Genomic DNA, 18,368 nt, shown 5'->3' with positions numbered 1-18,368 from the left:
TTAGTGTACTATGTAGCGCATTAATCCTGAATTTTAAATGCAAACTCATAGACAAGTGAATTTTGGCTCAAAATTGTCTAAATATATTTCCCTTTCACCAAAAGTTTCATTTCTGCAAATTTGTTGGTTAGTTTAAGTAAACAATGACATCAAAAGCACTATTTTGTGTCAAAGTAGGACTACTTTTACATACGTTCTAAATTGGAGGAAGTAATTGGTGGTCTGACACCTAAAGAGCCAAAAAAGTTGCTCAGAAATCTTTGCTTTGCTTTATTCTTAATTCTTAGTCAATTTGATTTCAGAAACATCCTATCTGAGCATAATGTGACTTATATTACAAATTTCACAGCTCAATTTAAACTGACTGTAATGTATGGCTTTGATAGAAAATACTTGAAAATTTCATTTTGGACTACAGGAACATAAACTTTCAATATCAAGATCAGTTTTGTTGATTTTTCTCTTGTTTGTTCTACTTTTTAAAAGACTTTCCACAATTTTTACAATGGGTTAAGTAAAAAATTCAAGGTATTGAAGAGTCAAGGAATATTGACCCCCTTTTTTACACCTGGTGTAAGTAATGGGACTATTAAATGATCAAAAGTGCAGTCATGGTCATTTAACTGTTTTTATTTACTATCAGTTGATACAACTTAAGGCATAAAACTTTCATTTGAGATAATAAATGGGATTTTTGTGAGTTTTTGCAATGTTTACATCAGGCTATGTTATCTGCCAAATACATGCTATGACGCAATGATATAAGGGATAAAAATCAAATAATTTCATTAAATCTTGATGACAAGAACTTTTTTTGGTGGTAAAATAACCATGTTTTAATGTTAATACCACAGAAACATCTTGCTGTGCATTTATAACAATTTGGGACATTTTTTTTATGTGAAAGCATATTGTCAGGGTGGGAAATGCTAAAAATAGCACAAATTCAAGTCTAAGGCTCTAAATTTGCAATATGTGACTTTTTGCCCCCAAAAAGATTGAAATGTGACTACTATCACTTCATATGATCAGTTAAGTAAAAAAATCAATTGTTTTCTGAATTTGGGGTTTCACCGCATTTCCATTAAAGGTGTCAGACCACCAATTAAAAATCCCTATCTGTTCAACCAAATTTTGCAATTTTCACAGCTTTCTAAATATTTTACCTTAAGTTTAACTTCAAGGAAACCAGGTATATCCTGAATTGTACATGTATCACCTTCCTACATGCCAATTTTCAACCAATGTTTAAAGTCTTGTAACAAATTTCTGATTTTGAAAAGACAGGTACTACCAAAATAACTCCCGGTTTTCTGGAAATCTTAAATTAGTGTACTATGTAGCGCATTAATCCTGAATTTTAAATGCAAACTCATAGACAAGTGAATTTTGGCTCAAAATGGTCTAAATATATTTCCCTTTCACCAAAAGTTTCATTTCTGCAAATTTGTTGGTTAGTTTAAGTAAACAATGACATCAAAAGCACTATTTTGTGTCAAAGTAGGACTACTTTTACATACGTTCTAAATTGGAGGAAGTAATTGGTGGTCTGACACCTATACTCAACCCTTATTATGCCGGGTCTGAAAAAATAATTTACATGGGGCTATTCATTTCATTCATCCCTAGGCTAACTAGGTTTTCATCAAGTAATTATAGAAGTGTTTTATTAATATTCACGTTGTTAGTATATTATTTATCTTATATTCATATTATATTATATACGCTCGAGTATATACGTGCTCTTGTCTTCCCCCGACGGAGAAGTAATGTTATTTCTATAGGAGGGATCATGTAGATATGACCACTTATTACCCAAGTATGGATTTCTACGAATATCACTATTGTTAATGTGCAGCTCATATGCCTCTTTACTGTATAGCAGCAGAGTGGTCTATTAGAAACACTACTCTTAATTAGGTTGGGAAATTTGTAATATTTTCAAGGTATCAGAGGATGCGCAGCTATGAGATGTTGCATAGTCATAATTGTTCGATTTGTAAAGGGGAAATCTATATATGTTGTACTTACTTAAAACCGAGACCATATGAGCCCCAGAGTATCGGATCTGGCAACTTGAAGACATTTTAGATCCCCATGTCAGTTTTGACTTCAGTTTCCACTTTAAAACTATATCAGAGTATTTGAATGACCATCCGTACTATAGGTTTTTAGGTAGTTGAATTGATTGATTAATAGCAGGTTTTCATGCAGGATGGCCACTGAACGGTAAGCAACCAACAATCTATCAATCAATCATGCAGGGTTGAGTGCCTTACCGTCTAGCCCAAGTTTTGTTTAAATCTACCTGAGGATTCTCATCTAAACACTCGTGTTTGATCAACCACAGGTGTTATACACATGTATGTTCTAATGCTCACCTATCATGGTTCTTCCATAGGTTTCAAGATTTTCACCTGTCTGGGTTCTGGATATTGCATGTTTATAACTGTTAGGGTTATAACCTCATTGGTTGATATCTTTGGCGGAAGTACATGTGATACATCCTCATTCTTTCAATATCCAAGCTGTGGGAAGGTCGTGCTCCACGTGTTGTCGGCAAAGTAACTATATTCTTTAACTTTTACTTACAGTTGCCTTGGTGGCTTTAAGACCTTGGTGGTCATTTATATATGCCTTGGTGGCAAAAGACCTAGGTGGTCATTTATATATGCCTTGGTGGCAATAGACCTAGGTGGTCATTTTTATATGCCTTGGTGGCAATAGACCTAGGTGGTCATTTTTATGATTTTTTACATTTGCCTTGATGGCAACAATGAATTAAAAATACTAGCCTTCGGGGCGTCAAGACCTTGGTGGTCATTTATATTTGCCTTGGCGGCTTCTTGATAGAACTAGATGGTAATGTTTGACCTTGGTGGCAAAAATGTTTTGGGATTTAGGCCTTAATAGGTAGTTATTATCAACCCAGGTGGTCAGATATTTGTTATGCCGTGCGCCGGTTAAACGCAGGGCAAAGTGCTATCGCTATATAAAATATATGTGGAAGTGGGGGCTCTGGCCATTTTGGAAAATTGTAGTTGAAAGGAGAATAATAAATTGTTTATAGGGTAAATAGTTTCTTTTGTTACTTTTGACTGTGTTGTGGACTTTTCATTTATTTTTACATCGTACATACTGATAGAAATGCTATTTAAAGACTTTGTTAGAAAAGAATAGAATTATTGAGAAAGTGGAATAATTTAGTGTAACATGTCACTTGATATTCATGTTTTTTATCGGAGTGATGTGTATTGAATTATAAGGTGTCTTCGTCGAGGTCCGCGTTCAGCGGTCTGTTTGATTGTACATAGAATTGAATAGAATGTTTTTGTTTTCAGATGGTGTTACCTACAGCTTTGACAGGGTGACGAATGAAGGAGAAGTAATATGACATTGCACGATGATTCATGTCAATGAATTCGAACAACCTTTTTAAAAGGAAAGGATTTTTTCTAATCAGAATATGGTGAGAACAAATTACAATTGAAGTAATGTTTTGATTTCTGAAAATAGGAAAATAATGAATGGGAAAAATATTGATACTACACTAAATTATGCATGTCTGTGTTGAGAAAGGCAGAAGATGCCAATATGGCACGGAACTAAAAAAAAAAAAAAAAAAAAAAAAGTCTGTGATTGAAGCAGCTTTATGTTCAAATGAACCTATTTAAAAGTAATGCTAATAATTTTTCCGTAATTTCATGATGTTTTCTATTGATTGTGTATTTAATTTCATTGATGTGTTGAAATATGTCACAAAAATCTTTTTGTCATGGGAGATTAAATAATGGTTGCAATATTTTTGTTTTGTTTTGTTTTATCTAAATTAATAAATAAATATAATGTTGAATGATTTTGTATACTAGTACAAATGTATACTTAAATTTTATGTATGGTTAAATTTTTTAATTTAAATTTCTTTGTCTACAGTTCGAGGGACACTGATTCCCTAGTGGTTTTCCACGTGGATTGTAGGCAAAGGGATTTTTCCTTTTCAAAGTGTGACTAATGCTGTCTTTAGTACAAATAAACAATTTGTTATTGGTTAATATATTTTCAGCAGACATGTGAAGAATCGAGTGGAAATACAATTGTCAATGTTCCTGATTATGAAGTAAAGAGTGTGTTTGATTCAACAACAGTAAAGAAAGAGACAAGCCAGCATAGTTTACACTTGGAGGTTAAGTCCCTTTGCTTACAAGCTTTCCACATGCTGAAGATGTTATTAGAATAATGACAATGTTCATTTTGATATGAGTTCATTGCCTTAACTCAACTTTTAAAAGTCCGTATGTGGTCAAATTCATGAGAATTTATTGAATTATGAACGATTTATAAAGAACTGTTTACATGCATCTTTAAATGTTTAGAAGTGTTTTAACGTAATTTTAAAAGGAATAATATTTAATAAAAGTGTTGAATTTGTTTTGAGTATTGGGAATACTATTCCTTAAGGGAAAGCCTTGCTAGTGGTGTATTTTGAGATTGGCCTGCAAATATGCTGTATGGACTATAGAGTTTTCTATGCCCATAACTTAACATGAACTGGATGCAAGATTATATCAATCACTGAGGATATGTGTATAACCTCATTGGTTGATATCTTTGGCGGAAGTACATGTGATACATCCTCATTCTTTCAATATCCAAGTGGTGGTTGGTTTAAGGGCTATGTTTGGTCAGGCAATACATATTGCCTGTTTGGGTTGATGAGGTTCTTGATAAGTTCCCCCCTCTCCCACCCATAAGTACCAAAATGTGGATATGTTTTTATATTTATATTTCAATATTGGTATTACATGTATGCATTTTGGGTTGATGAGCACGAGACAGCATTAGAAAAACATGAGCATTACCATGGGATCATGTTGACAAAACAAACCTTCGCTTTATCGATTTTCAAGGGAAAGGTCAATTAGGGCAAGTGTATTGGCATGTTTGTGTTTGCTTTTTCATTACAATGGTAAAAATAAGATTATATATCTCTGATGACAAAAATTTTGATTATAATGCTTCATTTTATGAGCTCCAGAGTAGTTTTATAACTGAAAAACAACTGTGCACTATATCTAGTGAGCTCTTCTGCATTGCATTGTGCATTGTAGTCCACATTTTGGTTTCTGAAACGTTAAGATATTATCTTGTATTCGGTTCTTTCCTCTAGAGTTTTCTATGCCCATAACTCAACATGAACTGGATGCAAGATTATATCAATCACTGAGGATATGTGTATACCACATTTTCAAGATTTTACCTGTCTGGATTTAGCACAGGTTCATATATTGTTTTCACCTGTTTAGGTTGTACCAGATGTTTAAGACATGATACTGCTTTAGTTTTATATTTCAACAGGAATCTGGGACTATCATAGCATAATAGTCCCAGCTGGAATGCTGGTTATGGTTCTCAATGAATGATAGTAGGTGAAATTGTAATTATAAAGCCGCCTAAGGAGTGCTAGATGACTTGTCAGTTCCAGTGAACTCAAAGTTATGGTATCTGGCAGATGCAGCTGTGCAGGATTCAACATTCATATATCCAGTGAACATTGGGACGTTAAGCAGCCAGGAATCAATCAATCGAACATTGGGACGTTAAGCAACCAGCAATCAATTAATCGAACATTGGGACGTTAAGCAACCAGCAATCAATCAATCGAACATTGGGACGTTAAGCAGCCAGCAATCAATTAATCGAACATTGGGACGTTAAGCAACCAGCAATCAATCAATCAATCAATCCAGTAACATTGTATCACAGTACGTACATTGCACATACATGTAGCAAATTATGTCTACAGACCTGCTCTATTTTATATGCAGTCTCAAGAATTTTTACTTTATTTTTTTTTGGTCTTCCAAATGTTATTGTTTTGGTTTTTTTTCACCTATCTGGGGATTACCATATGTTATTATATGTCTCGCTTGTCAGGGTTTTACTACAGTATTCAAGTATTTTTACCTACCTGGGTTCTACCTCAGGTAATTGTTGTTTCACCTGTGGGTTCTACCACAGGTTTCTAGGCATCCTTATGTATAAGTTTTAGTTAAACTTATTATTCTGGCTTTCTATGTTTTAAAACATTTAGGGTATGACTAGTTAGGAGTATATAAATAGTGTGCCAATAATAGATGAAGATTGTTTATTTTATTTTGTAACCTATTGAAAGATTTCTCTTAAGATAGCTCATGCTACAACATGTACAATTGAATTGTATTTAGCAGGAATTATGCATAATAACTTAAGAATAGGGCATCCTGACCCTTTAACAAATTCGTCGACTTACGGTTGCAGTGCTCATTTAATCTAGCTTTTTGGATTTCTCCAATGTGGTGAATTTACGTATAGTAGTAAATTGCAAGGCAGGACACACTCTTAATTCAAAATATTTATTTAGACATAAAATTTTCTAAATTTCACATTACATCTGAATTCCTCCAAATGGGACCTATTTCGAGAAGGTATATTTTCAACCCAGTTGATTTGATGCGAAGATATTTACAAGTACGAAAACATTAGGGAGCTAGACCAGATTCCAATTTATTTGATGAGTATAATAACGCTTCTTTGTCTAGAGATACATTTAAATCTCTGCTTAGAGATTTGCTGTTCAGATTCGGGTATAATGATAGTAAATTTTGTGGTCATTCCTTTCGAATTGGTGCTGCTACATCAGCAGCAGCAGCAGGGGTTGAGGATCACATTATCCAGACTTTAGGTAGATGGTCATTTGATGGATATAAACGTCACATTCGAACTGATCCAACAACTGTTTGCAAAGCACAAAGCAGAATGTGTCGTTCCTAATTCTTATACATGTTTTGTTCTACATCAAAGGAGTCCTAGAACTACATTTTGTTTATTATTTTAGTATTGTAGTTATTTTATTTTGTTTGTTTTCATTTTCATACATGAAATTATATTCAAGTATTTATTCTTTTAAATGGTATATTGAATTATTTTTTATTTTTTATTTTAACTATATATAGATATGTACCTGTATCATTTCTTGGGGCTTTCACTCATGCTACTCGTTCAATTTGGCCTTCTTAATTTCAGGGAAATTATTTTCCCCCAATTCATTCATACATCTTATAAATTATTAAGGCTTTGTTTTATTTAAGGGTGATAATTAAGTTAGTTTTGGTACCTGTTGGGATCTACCGCAGGAACTCTCAGTTTTCAAAATTCATACTTGTCTGGGCTCTACCACTCAGGTTCTAAAAGTACCTGTTGGGATCTACCGCAGGAATTCTCAGTTTTCAAAATTCATACTTGTCTGGGCTCTACCAGTCTGGTTCTAAAATAATTTTTTCACCTGTCAGGGCTCTACTGCAGGTTCTTAAAATTGCATAATTTAGGCAATTTATTTTTTAATTAATCTAGGTAGTGTTTTTCGATTTGGTTATTTTAATTAGTATTTTTGTAAGTTTTAATGAGTAGCCCCCTAGAAAGCAAAATGATACATTTATTATTATTTTCATATGTATTCAGTATAATAGATTTAAAATTGATTGTGAATATGATACTAGTATACTGTTTATACAATGGTGTCTTAGTATATTAGTTTGTTAATAAAATTAGAATAGTTATTATACAGTTTTGCATAAATATCAAGTATCTAGTATGGCAGGATAAATGTTCCATTCAAGTAGAACATTTCCTTTTCTACTCTTAGTATCTATATTAGTATAGATAAATGTGGTATGATGCATGAGACTAGTAATTGTCTATAAGGAGACATCCTCTGTTCAATGTGGTATGGTATATGAGACTAGTTATTGTCTATAGGACTCATCTACTGTTCTTTGTGGTATGGTATATGAGACTTGTTAGGTTTTATTAGGAGACTACTACTGTTTCTATGTGGTATGGTATATGAGACTTGTCAGTGTTCTTTAGAAATATCTACTGTTCTATGTGGTATGGTATATGAGACTTGTCAGTGTTTTAAGGAGACATCTACTGTTCTGACAGGAATAGGTATATACCCTTTCTGTTAATTCATTCGAAATGACAACATTCACAGCTGTGTACGCTTCAATTCACACCCGTGTACACCTGAGGCTAAATTGCTGCAAGATAAAGTTCAAACCAATTCTCCTCAAATCGAGAAATATACAATGACTTGACAAAATAATATACACTCTGTTCACACATATTTTCATTGAAATGGTTATCAAAGTTATAACGGTAAATAAAACGTACAATATTTTCAGTTCAAGATCAGTAAAAATGTTCAATAGATATTTTATGAAAAAAATCCCAACAATAATTTTTGACATTAATTCAAAAATATTTATATTTATTAATTATATAGGATGTTTTATTCAATAAGACAAAACGGTACACGCACGTTCATTTTAATATTGTGGTTATTAACTACGACCAACGATCTTCTTCTTCTCTGGATCTTTACACCCTTTATAGGGTAACCATACGAAATTGTATGTCGAACAGTTCCACCACCAAAAAAATAATTGAAGAATAAATTAACAATCGTAACACACCAACATTATATACACTATATACATTTTTTAAGTCTTTATGTGTTTTTATAAAGGAGGTTTACAGGTTTTATTTTGACTTTTACATAGGAAGTTTACAGTTTAAGTCTTTTAACATACAATTAAAGGAAAAATTATGATTTTTACTTTTAGCAGTTATTTTTCATATATTTTTTTATTTTTGGTTTACTGATCAATATTTAATATAATATTTACAGATTAGGTCACATATTCACTTTTTAGATAATTCACTTTTTAGATAATTTACAAAATGAAAAAAGACAAGATTTTGGTCTTTGATCTTTAGGAATTCGCCTTTATATCTTTAAAGATAATTTGACATTAATTTATACACTGTGTATTATGAGAACAATTAGAAAGATGATGTTTTTACAACTATTTACAGTTAATTCACAGAATATTTATGAACTGAAACTCTTAAGATTTAATGAGAATGATTATACTGTTAATAATAGTATTAAGTAGACTAAATTTTCAAAATGTTTTGTTTAAATTTTACATTGCTGTACTTCCATCCTTGCCCCCACTCTTAGGCAGCCTTTTTCTTTGCTTGGTCTTTCATCACCAGTTGATATCGTGCGTTGTGTATGAGAAACACTAGTCTTCTTGATTGGAATTCTATTTGAGATATCAGGTCAGATGTGATTCTGTATATCTTTTGTATTTTTGTAATGTCCATTAATACTTGAATTGTCATTTCACATGTGAGATCTTCTACTCGCACATTCCCGTTTGTGGTTAGTAGGTTATTAATTGTTTGTAATATTGGATCTCGCAGGTAATTCCACGCTTCACATTCTATAAGCAAATGTTCTAATGTCTCTTCTTTACACTCACAGGCTATACAATGATCTTCAGTTCCTTCTTTGTATACCTTATATCTTAGAGGTTGTAGAATATAAGTTCCAGTTAATAGTTTGATCTTGGTAGGTACTCTCTTGCTGTCTCTTGGAGATTGGTGCTTGATTCGCAATATTGGATGTATTTTTCTGGCATGAATATATCACTGTTAAGGTATCGAAGGCCGGTATAGAGCTTAGCTAGAGATGTTGTTCGTTCAATCCAGTAGGCATTGATACCTTTTTTAGCTTTATTTAACAGTTCATCCTTTTTCATCTGAATATCTAGCCACTCACTTGCATTTCCTAGGTCGTATTTAAGCATGATTGTTTTTACTTGAATAAACCAGCTGTTACTATTCATTGACTTGATGCACAATTGCCTCCTTGCTAGTTGTTTTTCTAAACTTTCGTTGGGTTGGGTACATACATTTATGAATAGGGTCATGACCTTTAAGTGTATTTGCGCTTCTACTGGTAGTATTCCCGTCAAGATGTTAATTGCCGGATCTGGTGTATTAGTTGGTAGTGACATCAGTTGCTTGAGCATTTTCTTTTGAAATTTTTCCAATTTCTCTATATCCAGAGATTGTGGTGTTAGTAGATCCATTCCATATAATAACACCGGCAAGATGTAGATTTTAAACAGGTGTATTATAGTTTCCATATCCAGTCTATTTTCACCATGGAAGCCACTGCCAAGTAGAGCATAAGCACTTCTTCTTGATTTTTTTATATTCTCCTCAATATTTGCTATGATATTTTGCTTCATAGAGTTCGTTCGGATTATTCCTAAATGCATAGCTGAGTCAACTCTTGGCATAATAGCTTCATTCAATGTATATTCTTCCAGTAGCGTTTCTTTCTTTGTTGGCTTAGGTTTGATGTTAAGAGCGACGCTTTTTTTCGGCTGTAGTTTATATCCTTCCATGCCAGGAAAGGTGTTTGCTATATTGATTGGTTGTCTTTTTGCTCATGAGTGCGACATCATCTGCACATGAGCTAGTATTGCAGAGTATATTTCCAATTCTACATCCTAAATTTGATGTTTCCAGCATGTTTAGTAGAGGATTGATGTAAAGCTTGTATAGATCCGTACTTTTGATCCCTCCCTGGCGTACTCCTTGTAGTACATTAAATAGCTCTGAAGTTTTGCCATTCCATTTAACTGCACTTGTTGCATTTGTGTGCATACTCTGAATGATTGTCCAGTGTTTATCATCAATTCCAGCATGATAGAGTCGCTTCATTAGATGGGAATGTATAACTACATCAAAGGCTGATTTTGCATCCAGCAGTACAAGTTCATATTCTTGATTGTTGTCTTTGGCTTCACGGTATATTTCTTCGACTGGTAATGCTGCATTTGCCGGTCCTGAGCCTGCTGTTAATCCTCGTTGAGTTACATTTTGTGTTATAAGTACTGCTGGGTTGATCCCTAATTTCACAATTGTTTCTATCCCTTTGTTTAGTACCGGTAATACAGTGATTCCTCTGTAATTTGTTGCCATGTTTTTCTCGCCTTTGTTCTTAAACACGGGGGTGAGTAATCCCTCCTTTAGCATGTCTGGCACCTTGCCTTCTTTGAATATTATGTTTATGAGGTTCAGCAGCAACATTTCCAAATTTTTTCCTGCATGCAATATATGTTCGACAGTGATTCCATAGATATCAGCTGATTTTCCTTTATTAATTGATTTGATGGCCTTTTGTAGTTCTTCTAGTGTGGCCGGTGGTATATTCTTATCTTTCACCATCTCTGTAATTAATCCTATTTCATATTCTACTTGCTGGTGATATTGTCTATTCTCTAAGACTGTAGATTCCTCTGGAGTTGCTAGGTTTCTAAAGTGCTGTTTGAAGCCTTCCATAACATTTTGCTCACCAGACATACATATGTCTCCTACGTGCAGATCCATGATAGCATTACCCCTGTTCTTTCTATTGATCTTTACAAGTTGATGGAATAGTTTTGTATCCTTTGTTCTTTTTTCCATTATGCGTTGTTTCTCAGTATCTTTGACTTTAGCATTTTCAATTCGCACCTGTCGCCTAAATTCCTTTTTAGTTCTTAATCTTTGTTGGTATATATTATTTTCAGGGTCCTTTATTTTTCCTTGCTTGACCCACTGCGCATAATATTTACGCATCTCGTCTAGGGCTAACTTTATATCTGGAGACCATACATTCAATTTAGGTTTTGCGTTGTACCTAGGCTTGTTTGCGGCACATGTAGCGGCAGCATCATTTAGAAATCCATGTACCTGCTCCAAGACGGATGTAGCTTGTTCTAATGTTTCTAGCGGCATGTTCAGTATAGAATCTGACTGTTCATTTGTAATGGCTACATATAGGTCAATATCAACTTTATCCCATTTGACAGCTCGGTTTGTACAGTCCTTAGTTAGATTTTTGCAATCAGCATCATTCGAGATTCCATATAATATTTTCATTTTTATAGGATGATGGTCCGACGTGTTGTTCATACCGCTGTTCAGCACTTGCTTGTGTGTTGGCTTGATTTTTCCAAGTTTATGTAGGAAGTAGTCCAATTCTGAGCATTCTTCTCCATTGACCTTTACGAATGTCTTTCCTTCATTGTCGTATTTAAGTCCAGTCTCTTTTACAAATTTTTCCAGATAGTCCTTTCTCTTATTTATTCTATCGATGTTTCCTACGTCTTCGTTTAGATCTCCTCCAATTATTATGTAATGCGTATCTTGATATTTTAGCACTATTTCATTAAGTTGGTTTATAGTGTCTTTAAATTCCTTATAATGATCTCGACTTCCAGTTGATGGCAAATAAATAGATATCAATATCAGATTGTTATTATCTTTTCCTAAGACTTCCACGCATTGTATACGCTCTCTTCCGTCATCTAATGTTTTAATTATACTATCCAAATTCATTTTCCATATTATAGCTACTCCTCCATAACCTCTTGGCAAATATATCGGTGGGAGTGGATCATACTTATCCACACCTTTAGCGGCATAGTTCACATTTGCATCGATTTCTCCTATCAGATTTAATTGTCCTTCAAATAGCCAATGTTCTTGAATAAGTACAAAGTCATTTTGTCTAATCAGATCCATAACCGTTGCACTGCATGATTTAATACTTTTACAGTTGAATGATACTATTTGCAGTTTAGTATTTGAGGCTTCTGTTGGTTGTGCTACCTGATCTGCCATTGGAGGCTTTGTTGGCCTAAAAAATGCTGTTGGTGATTTGGAATTAACGGGTTGGCAACTAAGACTTGTTGATTGAGATTAGTTGACTCTATGTCAGAAACATCGGTTCTAGCACTATTGTTTCTGCTTTGCTCGTTACGTCTCCGGTCTTGTGTACCGTAACATGTTTTCTATTATTCGGTTGTATGTACTGAGGCCTGTTGATTGATGTTAAATTTTGCGGCAATGATGGTATAGTGGGTCTTTCCTGTGGGGCAGTATTATGTACGAATGGCATCTGGGTTATGATGATAGGTGTCATTTGTCCTGTATTCTGGTGAGCATTATACATAGGCGGCGGAAAGTTGTACCGAACATATCGTTGTTGTTGATAGCATCAGGGCCTAAGACTTGTCCTCTATGGCCTTCATTTACATTATATCCTGATGTCATTATATTGCACCCTGGTTTTAAGCTTGTAGACTCTATTCTTGGCGGGTAGTTCATATTTACTTGTGCTACGCCGTTGCAAACTTTGAGAGGGTTCTTGATGACCTCAGGGTTTGTAGGTACGCTCGGGCTTACTGTTGAGGCTATATTCATTGCAGCTCTACCATTTTCTTGATTACTTTCATAGCTTGGGTTATTGACCCTATTTTCATGATGTATGTCTAGTCTTTCATCAGTGATGTTAAGGTTCTCTGCTACTTTCTGTAGCTGATTTTCTACCTGATCCATAACGAGATTTGTTAATTTTTCATGGAAGGCTAGTATTCTGTTGTTAATTTTTCCTTGCATTTGTTCATTTAATGGTGTTGAATGCCCCATACCTTGCTGATTACTGATATTAGTACTAGTGTTCATGTCAAGTCTACGTTTCATTGTATTGACTAATGATTCCAATTCACAATTCTTGGATTCTAGGTATTGGCAACGAGTTTCCGGGAGCACTATTTTAGACTGTTCTTCTTTGAATATTTTTTCTTTCATTTTCAGATGTTCTTCTGCCTTTCGCAATTTAAGTTCTCTCTCACGGATCTCTCTTAGTTTTACAATTGCAACCTCATCTTGCTCAATACGTTCTGATGTTGATTGTTCATGAGTTGGGAATGGATCAAGGTTTGTCCTTTGTGTTGTTTTTTTCCCATTTCTCTGGTTTGTCTTTTTCTCTTGTGCATATTGTTGGTTGTTATTTGCTATTTCATGATTGTTATGCAGTTCCTGCCTTTTAGGCCTATTTGTTCTTATAGTAGCCGTCTCCTGGGATTGCTCTGGGTTGTTTTCTTCATTTTCAGGCAATTCACAAGACTTTATAAATGTTTGGCTAGTATCAATCTGTTCATTTTCATCTTGAGTTGGTTCCAGTCTTTCGATTGTGTTGCAGCAGGAGTGGCATGTGAGACTGTTACCACTGATTGTCATGCACTCAGGATGAGCTATATCATTACAAATATCACAGATTTCATATTTATCTTCCATTATGATTGTGTCACATATATTGCATGTTTCAGGACTTTTTTCAGTTGAGTCATCATTACGGCTACTGCTTATTTCTTGGGTGATTGCTGGTACGTCATTGTGATGGTAAGACGTTTTACTGCTTGCACCTTTTTTTACTGGAGACAATACTTTTTCTAATATTTTCAGGTTGACATCTTGGCATATTCGACATGTGTAGTCTTCAAGTTCTTCCTTTTCTAACAATTCGATCTCCTTTGTTGAGAGGCGTTGGCAGTTGTAGTGTACCCAATGTCGGCCTGCGTTACAGAATGTGCTTTTTGTTCTACAATTCTTGGTACATTTGAAACATTGAATGCTGACTTTTTCATCTTTATCTGCATATTTTGGTTGTACTCTTTTTCCTTGTAGAGCTTGTTCAAGTTTGCTTTTCATGATCTCATTTAATTTAGTGATGGTTTTGTTCTTATCTCCATTATTCACATTTTCTGTAAGCTTATGTATTTCCTTTATGTCTCTGTCGCCAAAATTTTCAGGATTTTTCCCATTTACCATTAATGTACAGGTAGTAAGGTACAGGTTGACTGTGTAGGTTTTGCCACATTTTTCTTTCATCTTTATAGTTATTTGCACCGTGGCATTTTTCGAACTGTCAGTTTCTCTTTGGATAGTGGCTTTGCCTATATTGCATGGCAAATCCTCGAAATAAGCAACAGTTGCATGTTTCAGAAGTTCAAATGTTGCTGCATCTGCTTTAATGACTAGTCCTCCATTTGTTTGCTTGTATTCCATGATTGTGGAGCGCTGAGTTGCTTCTAGCTTTTTTAGCAGTGCTTTATCTACATTAAGGGAATAATTCTTTATGATCTCTCTGTGTATTTTTGCATCTTCTTTCCTTCTTACGACTTGCATTTCAGAATTGCTTGCCATTTTTATATTTGTTGTCTGACTTGGAGAAAAAACCTCTTACAACTGATCAGCAAAAAGGTACGTCGTGGATAATCCCACTATCGACTGCAATTCACTGACCAGCAGTCTTTATTCAGAATATAATATGGGAGAGTCTATACGTACAAAGAGAATGTTTAAGTCAAGATTATTTCCTTTTTGATTGTTGATTTATGGTTCCCAGCTGTTTTGTATTCACTATTTTTATATGGTATTATGTCAGTATAATGGATGGCACTTTTTAACTCTTTAAGCTATGGCTTTGTTATATCCTTGTTTTTTCGGGTTGGAATATATGGGTCCAATGCACTAGATTACGATTGATCAGCAATAAGGTATGTCGTGGATAATCCCATTGTCGACTGCAAATTACTAATCAAACGCACTCTGTGTCTACTCGTGGCCTGAAGTTGTTATGGAAACAGAAAGTTAATAATAATATAGTTTGTATTGCTTTAAAGTTCTTGTTGGTATTGGTTTAAAGTATTTGTTGATATTGCTTTGAAGTTGTTGTTGATATTGGTTTTTAGAGTTGTATTCTTTATTTAAATTTAGGTGAAACAGTCGGTTTGCATAAGTTTGCCAATTTTACGCATCCAAACTTGAGCCAGGAGGGGATCTGGATGTACTCCGTCCTTGTATAGAGTCAAGTTGTACTTGTCTGCTAGCCTTTTGTGGCGATTTTTTTAGTTTTTGCTTTGGCAGTGGCTTAGGTCAACGGATAGTGAAGGTGATACAACTCCAAGTTCCTGATTTATAGTCCTAATGTTTTGATTTAGTTGGTAGATGTATCTGCTTAAGGCACTGTCTTGATTAATGAATTGGTTGGTATCAGGATGTTTCTGTTTAATATTCCACTATTGAATTGAGTATGAAGGAGTTTCAATGAAGGTTAATTTACAGTTGGCATATGGACGTAAAAGTTCTGCAATATTTCGAAAATTTTGAGTGGCGGTTTCGACAGCTTCTTCAGGTTTAGGATGTAGTGTGACGTATCTTGTCTTTGGATCGAATGCTGTCAAATCGCATGTACCCAACCATATATATATTGATATATTATCCAGGTGGCCAATTTTATGGGCTAAATTTGGCTGTAGCCAGTGAAGTCCTTTAGATGCTGTTCTGGACTTTGCACACCAAAATTTAATGTGGTGGTCAATGCCTGGTTTGATTTGCTTTTCAAGGTAGTTGCCTTTACTGTCTGCAAAGAGTACAGGTGTTAGTTTCTTCTTTCCAGTTATTGGAGTGGTTGGCTGACGTAAGTATTTGTTGAGTTTTGTTGTTGACATACCAGTTATCTTCACTTCTGGGGAAGGGGAAGGGGAGGGGGGGCAGCGTTCTCTGCCAGACTTTACTCAAATTTAAATTTTAATTGAATTTACTAGAGAATAATTAGTTATACAGTATTTAATTATATTTTTACAATAGAATTTAGGAAACAATATAGGGGAAAAGAGTTTGCCCTTAAGTAAAAATGTTACCTTGACAGATATTAACCCGGTAGTTCTACCGGCCCTTAACAATGGATATCCGAAAAATCGGTTATTTACACAAATTTATGGTAATTTATGGAAATATTTATATCATAAGATGTATTTCAATTAATTTATATGTTTTTAAATAATGTGTGTTGTCACAATTGCTTTGTTTCTACTTATATCACAAAATTTTCTTCTCAGTTTCAAGATGTCGTCTTCTTGCTTCGACCTCGTTATCGTATTCATCTGTGCGCTTTTAATTACGTAGTATTGTGACAAGAAATTAAGACTTTAACTGATTTTATTTTTTCCCATGATTCAACAAATCGGGCTAAAACGTCACAACCCACTCTCGTAGGTCAAGCAAACAAGTTACAAATACTTTATTTTCTCCGTTATTAGAAGGAATATAAATTTAAAACTTTGTGATTGTGTTTTTTATGTTAAGACGAACATATTTAGATGATAAGTAAAAAATCGCGGATTTTCCCTTTAAATCAATCCTTATTCTATCTTATTCATTCAATTGTGACGTCATTTTTCATTCTTTGATAATCTGTTTTACAAATTCAAATGTGACGTAATTTTTTTGTCGTTTTTTACAATTTCAAATATGACGTCACTTGGCGTTGAGGTTTAAACTTATTCGGATGTGCTGCATTTCGTCGGATTATGTAGTGTATTTCGGTTGTTTCCTGTAATTAGTTAATATTTGAGTTTTATAATATATGTTTTGTATAGTCATTTTATAAAATTTACTGTTTTCAAAAGTATAAATTATTCTAAATAATAGGGATGTTCTGGTACCTAACAGAAAACCCTGGCCGTTTTTGGCACAACTTTTTTGAACTTTTGGTCCTCGATGCTGTTCAACTTTGTATTTGTTTAGGCTTTCAAACTTTTGTATATGGGCGTCACTAGTAAGTCTTGTGTGGACAAAATGCACTTCTGGCGTATTAAAATTTTAAACTTGTTGCCTTTTGTTAGCTATTATTCGTGTGTTCCTTTGTCAATTATGTTCTCCTATTTATTTATATTGTAGTCCAATATTTTAATGTTATATTTCACACAAAAGAGAGAGGTTTGGCATGCCACAAAACAAGGTTCAACCCACCATTTTTTCTTTTAAAAATGTCCTGTACCAAGTCAGGAATATGGCCATTGTTATATTATAGTTCGTTTCTGTGTGTGTTACATTTTAGCGTTGTATCGTTTGTTTTCTCTTATTTTTGAGTGCGAATTCACATTACTATAAGACGTGTCGCGGTACTTATCTATCCCAGATTCATGTATTTGGTTTTGATTTTATATTTGTTATTCTCACAGGATTTTGTCTAATGCTTAGTCCGTTTCTGTGTGTTACATTTTAATGTTGTGTCGTTGTTCTCTCTTCTTATATTTAATGTGTTTCCCTCAGTTTTATTTTGTTACCCCGATTTTGTTTTTTGTCCATGGATTTATGAGTTTTGAACAGCGGTATACTACTGTTGCCTTTATTTACCCAGATATTTCTGAGCAGAAGATTCAGCCCAAAAATAACTAACGTTAATGCTGTTCAACAATAGCAGTAAATAAGATCACTTAAACATCAATAGGAAATAACCATCAGTCATGAATATCAGTATATATAGCATTCACTTGTATCAAGTTATATGGGATATGTCGAAACACTCTGAATACATTCAACTATTTAATAGGGTCATCTACGTATTTGAACAACATATAATAGTTTAAATTGGTTTAGTAGTTTAAGAAACACAAATCTAATGGTTTTTGTTTTTAATATAAATAACGATATGAATAACGATCTATTTAAGCATGAACTACAGATAGTATATAGTTTGACAGCATATTGTTAAAAAAAAACTATCTCTGGAGTACACTAACTGAATAAACAGTTGTGTCTGTCTCATGGAGACTTTATTTTCATAGTAACAG

At 34.0% G+C, this 18,368-nt stretch overlaps 1 long non-coding RNA gene across 1 annotated transcript; it reads left to right on the top strand.

Annotated features, from left to right (window-relative positions):
• Positions 1–2,470: 2,470 nt before the first annotated feature.
• On the top strand, positions 2,471–4,429 carry LOC139484968 (uncharacterized). The gene is made up of 3 exons (XR_011655214.1): positions 2,471–2,564; positions 3,342–3,469; positions 4,064–4,429. It is a non-coding gene; the product is annotated as an uncharacterized lncRNA (long non-coding RNA).
• The last annotated feature ends 13,939 nt before the right edge of the window (positions 4,430–18,368 follow it).

This window comes from Mytilus edulis, chromosome 8, assembly GCF_963676685.1.
Source record: "Mytilus edulis chromosome 8, xbMytEdul2.2, whole genome shotgun sequence".
Classification (NCBI taxonomy): domain Eukaryota; kingdom Metazoa; phylum Mollusca; class Bivalvia; order Mytilida; family Mytilidae; genus Mytilus; species Mytilus edulis.
This window is presented reverse-complemented; position numbering and strand designations above follow the sequence as displayed.